The 13859-nt window shown below is 41.1% G+C and overlaps 1 long non-coding RNA gene across 1 annotated transcript; it reads right to left on the bottom strand.

The window, feature by feature from the left end:
• Window positions 1-370: 370 nt before the first annotated feature.
• LOC137528422 (uncharacterized) lies at window positions 371-11575 on the bottom strand. Its single transcript, XR_011023386.1, has 3 exons — window positions 11182-11575; window positions 4692-4832; window positions 371-918 (listed from the first exon to the last, which is right to left on the bottom strand). It is a non-coding gene; the product is annotated as an uncharacterized lncRNA (long non-coding RNA).
• Window positions 11576-13859: the final 2284 nt, after the last annotated feature.

The following is a 13859-nucleotide window of genomic DNA, read 5'->3' as shown; positions in this document are numbered from 1 at the left end:
CCCTCCATCCCTGCCACCCCAGCCATCACACACTGATTGCTATTAGACTAAGAGGCGCCACAGGGCCCACAACCCAGCCAACACCTTAATATCTAGTTATCTGGCTTGCAGTCACTGCCATGTATCCCCTTTTCTTATTTCTTTCTGCTTCAAACACAATTAGGAATGACAGCTGAATGAATTCTGCCCCCCTCCTACACTGTGCCTTGAGGCTGGAGCCTCTCCAGCCTATGCCTCGGCCCGGCCCTGGGTAAATGATCACTCCACTGTGCACTACTCTGTATGTGCTGGGGGGGGGGGGGCAGCCGAAAGTAGCGTATATCACTCCGCTCTGGTGGGGGGTGACAGGGAGAGAGAGATTTGAGGGTGGCCACAGATGCTACCGTTCTGCGCCACTTACATAAAATTCATTCCACAACATTATGCTGCCAATATATTGCAGACGGGGCATTTGGAGGGGGGGGCGATCCATTGTGCATATGGTGGGGGCCATCAGGGGTTTACTCTGGGGTTAGTGAGCTGAAACCCCCACTTTTGGCTCGAGTATATACGGTAATAAAAAAAATAGTTGTTGTTTCAGTTTGCCAAATTGTACCTCTTTCTTCTTTTTCATTCTTCCATGATAAAAGGGATAAATCCATGTAACAAATGGATATTGAGCACCTTCAACAGATGTAGTGAAGAAAATCCTCCTGATGTTTCTAGTATTTTCCTGCAAATTCTGTGCCTTACATGAAGTGCTAGATCATTCCTTTGACAAGTCCGTTCTCAAACAACTTATCACAACAGCCCCAAGCATGAAGATGCAGGATCCCCAGCCAAGACCATAGCCCCAACTAAACTGGGAAGACAGAGGCAGCAATGACATTCCAAGGAGCTTTAGCGAGAACAGCAGCAGAGCACTGATCTGCAAGAGAACTTAAAAGAAATAATTGCATAAGTAAACACAGAATCAATGTGAATAGCAATTACAATCTAAGCTATAATTGAAAAAAACTACATACATTTATTTCAAAATCTGTTGGAAAACAAAACACTTGTGTGATTAGGCTCTTAAGAAAGAAGTCATTTCTTAACGTATGTGCTGCATATTAGGAAGGAAGAGGCCTGATTTATTATGCTTCAGAAAGGACATGTGTGATGTGTCACTTTGCATTGCTGCATAATTACAATTGTACAGGACTCAAACCACAGAAGTGCACAGGATTGCAGCTCCACTCCATATTTCATTTTGTACCCGCTTTGGTGTTTTTGCCATTATAAAATAACATAAAAAATCCTCAACTTAACTTGTATATATAAGTATAAATAAAGTAATAAAAATTAGGATGGAGAATACGAAATTAAAAAAGTGTAAATTACCATCATTTTATTGATTAATAAATAACCTATTTTTAAAATAAACCTGATTTCACTACTGTGAATTATTGCTAAAACTATATTTTGTTTTTCTGTAGAAATGGACTGGAGCTTGTGCAGGCATGTGCATGATTCCATAATGCATGTGCTCCACCCAGGATCGCTCTGCTTCGCCAAAAACGTAATTTATTTAATTAGCAATCATACACAATGCCTAGCAAGTGCAACCTAATTTCAGAGAATATGTGCACACGTACTTGTACATATGTGTAGTGGGTAAAAATGTGGAGTTCTTTGCAGTTCCAAAGCTTTACAAACAGATTTGCCTTATGTATGCTCCTTGTTGATTGCACATTTACCAGTATGCTATGTGAAGCTAGGTACCCAGTTTTGTTTCTGGTGCCTGAAACAAAATTTACAGTTTTGTTGTAGGTGGCAGTTTTGGAACAGACACAGATGCACTGGCCAGTTCCATGAATAGGGGAGCATGGATAACATGCCAGTGGCACCGTGCTATGGACACTTCCCTTTATGTTTTTATAAAAACAGTGGGCTGAGAGTGAGCTGTCCTGTCACATCACAAAATATGTAAACTTGGAGGGACACCTGTGCACAATATAGATTTTTGGGTGAGACAATCAGGAACAATTGTTTCAGCCGAGGAAAATCTAAAGTATGTACAGTATGTAAAGTAAATGTAAATGTAAAGTATGTACAATAGTATGTACAACAGAGTACACCTCTCACATTTTTGTAAATATTTTGTTATATCTTTTTCATGGGACAACATTGGCGAGATGACACTAATAAAATGTAAAGAGTGCAGCTATTAATGTCTAAACCACTTGCAACAAAAGTGAGTACAACCCTAAGTGAAGCATGTCAAAATGATGCTCAAACTGTCAATGTTTTGTGTGCACACCACTATATTCCAGTATTGCCTTAACTCTCTTGGGTATGGAATTCAATAGAGCTTCACAGGTTGCCACTGGAATCTTCTGCCATTCCTCCATTACGGCGTCACAAAACTGGTGGATGTTATATGCTGGGTACACACGCTGCGTTTTTTTTCGGTCGATTTCCCGTTTTATCGAATTTCGATTCATTTTTCTGCTCAATTTCCCGCTCGATTCTCTTGTGTTTTCTTATCAATTTCCATTCACTTCTATGAGAAATCAAGCGGTAAAACGATCGAAAATAATATCGGACATGACGGAAATTATCAATTAAACGCATCTATCGAAAGAAAAAACGTAACGTGTGTACCTAGCATTAGAGACCTTGCACTCCTCCACCTTCTGTTTGAGGATGCCACACAGGTGCTTAATAGGGCTTATGCTAGGTACACACTATGAGATTTTCTGGCATATTTACTGTCAGATCGATTATTTCCAACATGTCTTATTACCGATCGATTTTCAAGCATTTTCCGATCAATTTCCTATTAAAGTAAACAAAAAAAACATTCGGAAATCGATTGTAAAATGCTCGGAAATCGATCGGAAATCAGATTAGACATGTTGGAAATAATCGATCTGACAGTAAATCTGGCAGAAAATCTCATAGTGTGTACCTAGCATAAGGTCTGGAGACATTCTTGGCCAGTCCAGCACCTTTGCCCTCAGTTTTTTTTAGCAAGCTAGTGGTTGTAGTTGAGCTGTATTTGATGTCATAATCATCGTGGAATATTGCCCAGCAGTCCAGTTTCGGAAGGGAGGGGATCATGCTTCTGTATGTCAGAGTACATGTTGGCATTCATGGTTCCCTGAATGAACTGTAGCTTTCCAGTGCCATAAGCACTCATGCAACCCCAACCATGACACTCCCTCTACCATGCTTGACTGTAGGCAAAACACACTTGTCTTTGTACTCCTCACCTGGTTGCTACCACACACACTTGACACCAGGATGTGTACTTTTTACTGCCCCAAGGCCCACTATCGCCAGGCGCCCAACTGACAGCCCCCCCCCCCCCCCCCACACACACACACACATAATCTATCGGGGGGGCAGATCAGACATGTCAGAAATTATAATTTTGAGCCTTTAACCATCTTAGCGGTATGGACGAGCTCAGCTCGTCCATCACCGCCGATGGCTGCCGCTCAGGCCCTGCTGGGCCGATTTTGATGAAATAAAGAGCAGCACACGCAGCCGGCACTTTGCCAGCCGCGTGTGCTGCCCGATCGCCGCCGCTCTGCGGCGATCCGCCGCGAGCAGCGGCGAAAGAGGGTCCCCCCAGCCGCCTGAGCCCTGCGCAGCCGGAACAAATAGTTCCGGCCAGCGCTAAGGGCTGGATCGGAGGCGGCAGACGTCAGGACGTCGGCTGACGTCCATGACGTCACTCCGCTCGTCGCCATGGCGACAGGAGAAGCCAAACACGGAAGGCTGCTCATTGCGGCCTTCCGTGTTAATTTTGGCCGCCGGAGGCGATCAGAAGAACGCCTCCGGAGCGCCATCTAGTGGGCTTTCATGCAGCCAACTTTCAGTTGGCTGCATGAAATAGTTTTTTTTTTATTTACAAAAAACCCTCATGCAGCCGCCCTGGCGATCTTAATAGAACGCCAGGGTGGTTAATCTGGTGGGAAGTTGCATTGTGTGCTCCAGCCTTTACCAGCAAGAGCACCTGGTTTTCCCAGATTAAAGAATTTAAAAGCAACTATGCCCAGTGGCGTAACTACAATTCATGCCCACCCCCCAGCAAAACTTTAAGGGTCCCTCCAATGTTCCATCCCTTCCCTTGCCTCCCCTTTTTGACCTTCATGGGCTTAGTGCCCATCTGACAAGGGTCATAACAAGTTAAGCCACAAAAACACCTGATCTGAAGTATAGTCCCCTGTATCAGAAAAAGGGAAGCATAGTAGCTGGGGCCGCACACAGCTCTGGGCCCCTGCAAACCTTAGCCCTCTTTGGTACTGCCTAGTCTTAAGCCCCCCCCCCCTAGTGTCTAACCTGAACCCCACCCCCTAGTACCTAATCTTAATCCCCCTACCCGTTGCCTAATCTTAAACCCCCGCCCCCCTGCCTAACCATAACCCCCTAAATTTGAATAAAAAATAGGGAAAGAGATAATCACCTTTCCATAGAAGATTCAACAACATAAATGTTTCAAAAGTATTCTTTACTAATGTACTCCAATAAATGTGACACATTTCGTGGGACACAGCCCATTTACTCAGGCAGTGGAACAGGAGCAGGAGATTCGTTATCTAACCGAGCGCGGCGCCTAAGTGATATTTTTAATTTTTTGAAGGTAAATTGTCCCCAATGCTTTTGACTCTGTTCTTAATTAACATTTATATATCTTAACTTCAGTACATGTAGCACATTACCTGCTACCACCAGTAAAAATGACAAATTGCGGAACCTCAGTGGTTGTTTTACTTGACAGATCCACAACACACAAATGATGAACCAAAGGCCAGGAATAAGTGTTGCACAAAACATTAGGACAAGCGAGGCCACTTGCCAGTCTGAAATGAAACAATAACGTGATGTTACAAAAGTAACTGAATATTAGAGGAAAAAAAATGTGAAATAGCATGCTTAATGTGGACATACTGTATGTGGTTGAACATGGTAACCCCTCTCAAATCTACTGTATTACCTTCTCCATGCATTGGGGTATATTCACTATACTGCAAGAAGCTGTAACACATTACGCACAGTGCATTATTATTATTAATTTATAAAGTGCCAGCATATGCCGTGGTACTGTGCAAAGTAAGAAACGAAAATGGGGAGAATAATAATACAGACAATGATATGCAATAATTAGGTATACACAGATACAAAATACAGAATTGGTAGACGTAGACATAGTAATTACAGTGACAAATGTAACATGATAAATAAAATGTATAACAAGACAATTGTGAGAGAGCCCTGCTCTTGCGAGCTTGCAATCTAAAGGAATAGAGAGGAAACAAAAGGTGGGGTAGTATAAAATATGTAAACCTAGAGGCCGAGCAGTTTTAGGTTATATTTAGTAAAGAATACAACTTGGCCAGAGGTTTAAAGGGAATGGCCTAAGTTAAAGCATATGCGTGTTGGAAAAAAGGGGAGTTTTAAGGGAGCACTTAAAGATTTTACAGGTTGGAGAGTGAGGGAAGCGTTTTGGAAGGGGATTCCAGAGGAGGAATCTTGTATACGTGAATGTGAGGAGGTGATTCTGGAGGAGGACAAAAGAAGGTCATGTGCAGATCTGAGATTGTGGTTGGATTGGTATCTGGAAACTAGTGAGGAGATTTACAGGGGAGTGAGATTGTGGAGAGCTTTGTAGGTTAGGGTTAAGAGTTTTAACTAGATCCTCTGGTTACTTGGCAGCCAATGAAGAGCTTGACAGAGAGAAGTAGCAGAGGAAGAACAAGGAGATGAATGACTAGAGCAGTGGAGTTTAATACAGATTGGAGTGGTGCCAGTCTGTTAGTTGATAGTCCGCAAAGTAGTATATTACAATAGTCCAAATGAGATATTATGAGAGCATGTACTAACATTTTAGTAGTGTTCTGAGTAAGAAAAGGCCGGATGCAAGAATACGTTTTTGAGTTGGAGATGACAGGAGCTGGTTAGGAAGTGAATGTGAAGAATAAAATTAGCAACATGCAGTATGCTTTACTCATCACGTGTATGACTTTATGCACGTTATTCTGCTTATCGCAGTTTAGTGAATATACCCCATTGGGTGGTTGAGGGACTTTAGGCTTGATAGACAGAATTACGGTAATACTGCTGTGCACAGACAGCGCATAGCAATATCACTCTTATTTCTGGCAGAAAGTACAGCGAGTTACACTATTAGCTTGACCCACAGTATTTGAGAAACTATGGTAACGCGCATTACTAACAAGCGTTAACATTAGTAGCACTCATTACTGTAGCAATGGTCGTGCTACTTGAGTATCATGGGTCAGTCTATTAGCATAACTTGTGGTACTTGCTGCAGAAAGTAAGGGTACTATTGATGTGTGCTGTCTTTGCACGGTAGTACTACTGCAATTTTGTGTATCAGGTCTCTTGTGTGCTAAATAGACACAATTCTGGAAACCGCTAAGCAAGACGTTTTGAATCAGGATGATACTGATATTGTCTAACTTAAAGAGACACTGAAGCGAAAAAAAAATTATGATATAATGAATTGGTGTGTAGTAGGGATAATTACTAGAAGATTATTAGCAAAGAAAATATTCTCATATTTTTTTTTTCAGTTATATAGTGTTTTTTATAATATTGCATCATTCTCTAATATTTGCCATTTACACACTACTCAGCATTCTAAATGATTTTACAGAGCAGTCTAGTGAACTATTTACCTGTCCTCTGGAGAGAAAAAGAAGATACAATGACTGACAGTTGAGATAACAAGCTTCAGAAGACAGAGCTCTCTGCGACTTTGAAAGTCGTGGAGCTCAATGGCTTTTTGCATAGATAATAACTGGAGTTTCTTAACTCTTCCTGTACTGGAAACAATATTAGACTTATGTCTGCTCCTAATGTTTTATTTCTTAGCAATACTACACATACAAAAATTTATACCATCATTTTTTTTCACTTTAGTGTCTCTCTAAAAGAAAAAGAGTAAGCTTTCGGCTTATAAGCCTTGTTCGGATTGCCTCCATAAAATACTGGGACATAGGCCATAAGAAGCTTGGTAATGTGACCATGGGACATTTTCCAGGGGTGTTTTTTTGTTTTTGTTTTTTTTTTCTTGCTTTTTGCAGGCAGGTAGCAGAAGGGTTATTTTTGAACTAGGTAGAGGGGCACTGCAAGAATAACTAGGGAAAAATCTAATTTTGCAGTCATCTTCTTTGAGTCCTTAATTAGTGTCACCTACACCGATCAGTACACACATTTCCTCATTTTCGGATTACACGTGAAATGCTTTCTGCAAGTGATGAATTCGATTCAGTATTCTCATCAAATATATGTTCAGAGTTAGGGCTCTTTTACACTGAAACGTTATCGCGTTTCAAACTAATTTCCACGATTGCTGTATACCGATACTCAGTATAGAAGCTCAATCGTACCAAAAACACGGCAGGATGATGATTGGGCTTGGGACAAAAATGCAACACAATCGCAACCAATCACTAATGGAAACAACCGATGCCATTAGTTTTACTGTACCCGGCATTTAGAGATCCATTAGCGATCAGAATTGGATAGCAAAATGCAGCACACAAATGCCACTGAAAAAGAACCCTCATGACTATAATGTTGGTAACCCTAGGCCCTAAATTGAAGAACGACCAGCTTTTGAAGGAAAGGGAAGAATTAAAGGAATAGGAAAGAGAACACTAAGGTAAATACTAAGTAGAAAATGAAAGCTAGCAAACAACACTCTTGTGTGTTCCCTGTTTAAACATGTTTTTATGTTAAGATTATTTATGATTAGTATATCTTAAGCTACTGCATAGCATTTGCTTAATGTGTTGTCCACCTTTCTATATTTGACTAAATATTTGACTAAATGTAACAATTTGTATTGCAGAAAACAAGTGCATAATAGCTGTAATTTCCATGAACAATCAATTCAATGGATGTCATTTACCAATCAAAAGACAGAATACTGTAGCAATATCAACTAAAGCTCGTATTCAATTCACTGTTCTAAGTTTTCTCCTAGGAGAACATTTTTAATCTTTTATTTAAAATATCTTTTAAGCACTCATTTCAAAAAGTACCAAAATCAGGTAAAAAAAAAAAGTACAGTCAAAATTATTCTGAGCATTTTCTTGCTTGCTGATTGCTTAAAAGCCATTTTATTAATAAGGTGTGAAAATATTAGCCGGGATAAAAAGCGAATAGGATCGGGCCCTAAGTGTCTCCCTACAGAACTGCTATCCAATAAAATCTGTAATTTCAACTTTTGTGGAGAGAATCAATCCCACCAGTTCTGTTTCATTATCATGCATTACATGGAATTCCAAAAGCATTTTTTCTACTTCTTATCATGTTTTATTTTTATATGCAAACACATACAAAGGGTTCCTAAAACAATATGCTAAATGGGGATATTTGCTGCAATCCCTTGGTTTAAAAAAGAAGAGACAAATTATCTTGTTCTGCACAACTAATTGTTCAGGCTGCAATATGGGAGTTTGTTGGCATACATGCAAAAAAGGCATTGTGGAAATTTGGGTGCCGAAAATAGCCGCTAGTAGAATATCTGTAAAGTTACCCTAACCCTAACTGACCTCCCCCCATGATGCCTTATCCTAACCGACCCGCTCCCCTCTGATGCCTAAGTCCCCTTTCACAGCGGGGCAGTGTGGTGCGGTATTTTTACCGCACCCCGCCGCCAGGAAATGAAAGTCTATTTAGACTTTCATACTGCCACGTTATGGCGCGATATCCAACATTAGGGCAAAACTACGTTAACGTGCATACTTGCATCACTCTGCGTCAGACCGGAAGTCATGTTAATCTAAGGCGTTGCGGGGATTTTAAAAATATTGGCGGTGGAATGTTGTGGCGCGCATGTGTGGAAGAGTATTTTAAGAGTATGCTTCCGTGTAGAGCGTGTCACTTCATGCTTGGCTAGTGGCCAGACAGGGAACACCGCGTAGTAACGTGGTGTTCCCTGAAGGCCTGTTTCTGGCGGTGCGGCGAGCGCGACGCACCACATCGCTGCCACCAGTTTGCAGTGTGAAACCCGGCCTAACCCTAAATGACCGTCCTAAATGCCTAACCTTAACCACCCTTGAACCCAATCTCACTGCAAGGGCCCGTTATTTGTACCTGCAGTTTACTACACAGGTGGTCCTGCTTTTTCCAAAAGCTGTAATTTGTACTGGCGCCTAAGGCGGCATGCCAAACTTTCAAAATGCCTTCAGCACCCAAATTTCCTGGTTCCATTTTTGGGTAGTCTGGGCACACCATAAGCATAAAAAAATTCTGACAATTTTAGACATACATAGATGACTACAAACTAAAATATGAAATACGTGTAAAGAAAATAAATTATCAAATTACTTCTGTAACAATATGTTTTACCTGCAATATAAAAGGATTTAACAAAAGTAGATTTTCACTCTCAAAGGTAACAATGCCACACAACATTGATTATAACCCAAGTGCACAAATGCACTGGCACTGCTTACAACAATCCAACAATGAACAACAGAAAAAATAAATAAATAAATCAACAGAAAAAAATAGAATTCTTATGGCTCCTGTAGTTATTTAATTTGGTCGATTATTACATGTGGCTCTGGATTGATGATTATGAAGCGGTTCAATTACTGTTATCAGATTCTCGGCTCCCTGATATTCTATGAATAGCTTATGTTTGATCACGTTGGTCACATCGTTACTATACTCTGTGAGTGGTTATAACCATACTTTATTCATTACCATATTTGGTTTCCTCACAGTGGCTGGCTACGGTGTCCCCAATAATTACACCAATTAAAATAAGATTTTTGGGGGTACTTTGATTATCTCATCCTATACTGGCATTTTCTGATATTGACCATATTGGTTGCACCAATATTTGCTCTCTGTGAGTGGTTATGACCATAGTTGTGTTACCTACCTGGGTCTCCTCACGAGAACTTTATGGTGGTGCCACCAAGGTGCAATGAACCATCTGGAGTAGTTTTTATGGCTACGGTGTCTTCAATAACCCCAACAGATAACTAAGATTTTTGGGGTTAATTTGATTATTTCATCTTATACTGGCATTTCTTGACATTGACCATATTGGTTGCACCAATATTTGCCCTCTGTGAGTGGTTATGACCATAGCGGTTTTATATACCTGGGTCTTCTCACGGGAACATTATGGTGGTGTCACCAAGGTGCAATGAACCATCTGGAGTAGGGTCTATGGTTATTGCCTACACCCATTGAGCTTTATCTAGTTCTTAGCCAGTATTGTGTGTTTCACAGCTCTGTTGGGACATATCATGCCACTGCAAGTTGGATGTGACCTGATCTATTAAATTGCTATTCATATGGGATTGTTTGTACTGTCCTTGACAGTTGCAGCACATAGTATTGTATCTGTCAATACATAAATTTATATGCCAGGTTATTTCCCTGACATTTTTCTGATTATATATGTGTGTGCCTTTTTAAATTATCCGGAATAAAGTGTAGTTTTTTTGAGCAGCATATACTGGTTTTGTCCTCTTTGTGTTTTCATATTTTCTAGTTACCAGTGCTGGTACCTGCACATAAGGCTACACTTCCTTAATATTTAAATTCAGTGTGTTTCGTACTACACAGGTGGTCCTGCTTTTTCCAAAAGCTGTAATTTGTACTGGCGCCTATGGCGGCATGCCAAACTTTCAAAATGCCTTCAGCACCCAATTTCCTGGTTCCATTTTTGGGTAGTCTGGGCACACCATAAGCATAAAAAAATTCTGACAATTTTAGACATACATAGATGACTACAAACTAAAATATGAAATACGTGTAAAGAAAATAAATTATCAAATTACTTCTGTTACAATATGTTTTACCTGCAATATAAAAGGATTTAACAAAAGTAGATTTTCACTCTCAAAGCACAAATGCACTGGCACTGCTTACAACAATCCAACAATTTTCTGGCATTATATTTTACAATGAACAACAGAAAAAATAAATAAATAAATCAACAGAAAAAAAAAGTATAGTGAATAATACTTCACATGTTTGTAGCTATGGTAGGTTAGATGCATGTTTGTAAATCCTTCTAGCTGGCTCTTTTCCACATTTACTTATACATTATTTAACTTCTGTATTAGTATTATCTATTATTTCTATAGTTCTGTTTTTCTCCAGGTTATATGCTGTTATGTCTGCTATACAGATTTCAAATGCCATGTTACTCACCACTCTGCAGTGCAGATCTACAGTGCCATGCATCTTTTTGTTGGCTGCATACTTCCCACAGAGACAGAGAGAAATGCTTGGAGGTCACCCAGGAAGGACTGACAAGTGCCACCACATTAATAGACAATGCCAAGAACCCACAAAGCAATACAACAAAAGTGAAATGTCTGGGGGGCATTGAAGGAGGTAGACTTACAACTTTAGGAGTCATTGTAGCAAAGGCTACCTCGGCTTATGCCCACAAAGACTTTCCTTTTTAATTGCAGTTCTTCCCACAATACAGCATCAGCTTGCTTTCTGGTGTCTCATATAAGCAACTTTTTTTAACAGTTTCAATTAAACTCAAATTTAAATTCTACCCCCAGCATCAGTAACAAAATACCTTTTCTAACATTTTTACTGGGTTACATTCTGTAAAATCACATGGTGCTGACACCATTTCCCCCACAAAACAATGTACAGTACAAATGGAGAAATATGCCGTGAACTGTGAAATTCAGCACAGACCTCTCTGGATACAGCTGGTACTGACAACCTGCTTTTGTTCAACAGTGATGTAACGGATTTTAGTTTATGTTTATACAGCTCTCTCTAGCTATAAATTGACATGATTAAAAGATAATCTGTTATAGCTATACAGTAAAACAGTCAAAGACGTCATTAAATAGTGTTAAATGATCTTAAATACACAAAAATTGTACTAATTAGTAGTAACAATATGGTATCTTGCTGATGTGCTTTACCAGTGTTTTATCGAGCACTAGAGTACTATTGAAATAAATTCTACTGGATTGTCATTATTTATTTGTTATTTATTTATACATCATATGATCTTCCATGGAGCTGTACAAAGAACAATACAGTACAAGCAAAAGCGGGTACCATACTTACATACATATTTACAGCAACACAAGTACAAAACTGCATACATAGTTAATGTCTGGTATGTAAACACCCAGAAATACTGATGCATTTTCATTTGAATGCATTAATTCTGCAGAGATAACAATCACTAGAGAGAGGAACATTCCCTTTGCTAGCTATCAGTTTAGAAGGAAGTGGGATGGAGACACTAGGTAACACGATGAAGGTACTAGCAGTTGAGGCAGCAAGTCTTAAGCTCCGTCTACACGGAGCGATGTTTCAGCAATGTTACTTATCAATCGAGCCGCTGATGCGGCTCGATTGATAAGATCCGTCAGGTCAGATTTCGCCACCGCCGATTCCCTGCTCGTTCCCCACGAGGGGACAGTGGCAGGGAATCCAGCGGAAGATAAGCGGCGCCGGCGGGGACGAGCGGGGGATCGAATCCGATGCACGCGCAGGTGAGCGGGGACGCGGGGGGTACGAGCGGGGATGCGTAAGAGGCGATCGCCTCGTGTAGACCGGGCTTTATGCCATCTGATGCACATGTAGAGATGTGTCTGAATGGGGACTATGACAGTTTGTGAGTTTTATGAGTGTGCATGGATATTTAAGAACTCAAAGCAATTTAGACCAGATGTGGAAGAGAGTCTAAAAGAGGGGTGAAGCTTGTGCAACAGTGATCAAAGTATAGAATAGGTGGGTTTCATGTACACAGCAAAGGTTGCGGTAGGGATGGTATCTGGTCTTCTATGTCTGCAACGCTGATTAACAGAAGTACAGTGAGTGGCATTGGAGACTGAGAAGACCAGCGGCATGCAGAGCTCCGTCGCCTGGAACCAGATGGGTCGTTCCCCGCACGCTGCCACTATGCTAATTTCTGGAGAAGGGAGCGTGGAAGGGGGGCCCCAGGTGAGGGGGGGAGTCAGGCCTCACTCCCCACCATTGTGCGCCCACTGCTCCCCCTTCCAGGCTACCTACACTGTGGGCACCTATAGCTAGCTACCTATACTGGGGGCACCTATAGCTGATTACCTATACCGGGGGCACCTTTAGCTGGCTACCTATACTGGGGGCAACTATAGCGGGCTACCTATACTGGGGGCACCTATGCCCGGCTAACTATACTGGGAGCTATAGCTGGCTACCTATACTTGGGGCAGCTATACTTGGCTACCTATACTGGGGGCATCTATACCTGGCTACCTATAATGGGGCAAGTATACTTGGATACCTAATCTGGGGCACTTATAACTGACTACCTTTACTGGGGACATCTATAGCTGGCTACCTAAATTGGGGGCAACTATACTCCGGCTCTAGGCCCCGCAATATGACACTCGCCCCAAGCTCCGCGTACTCAAAAGCCACAGCCAGCCAAAGGATTGGTAAAAACATGCTGCATCTTCCTCCTCTGAGCGGATAGTCTTGTAATGTTGATAAAAATCTGTTGCTTTTATTAGAGCGAGTTGCTTCAATATCCCAGTTAATGTCTGGATCTGTAAGGATGTACAGAGGCGCCAATAGAATAAAAAGGACTAAAATTGTTAAAAAGTTCAGTAGGCGGTGGTGGACCAGCTACTCGAAGCAGACTCGATGCATGTCAATTCTGACAATAATAATTATTTATTCACAAATACTCCAATAGGTAACTGGCAACGCGTTTCACGGGCACAATCCCGCTTCATCAGGCAACATACAAATGGAGCATTACACTGAAAATGACAGAGACAAAACAACACAATCAGGCTGCTGTGTATGGTGTTACTATTACATAATGCGTATCATAAAGTATGGTAAGGGTGAAGCAATCA

The sequence above is a fragment of the Hyperolius riggenbachi genome, chromosome 8 (genome assembly GCF_040937935.1).
Source record: "Hyperolius riggenbachi isolate aHypRig1 chromosome 8, aHypRig1.pri, whole genome shotgun sequence".
In the NCBI taxonomy this organism is placed as follows: Eukaryota; Metazoa; Chordata; class Amphibia; order Anura; family Hyperoliidae; genus Hyperolius; species Hyperolius riggenbachi.
The sequence above is the reverse complement of the archived record's forward strand: the minus strand, read 5'-3'. Positions and strand labels throughout refer to the sequence as shown.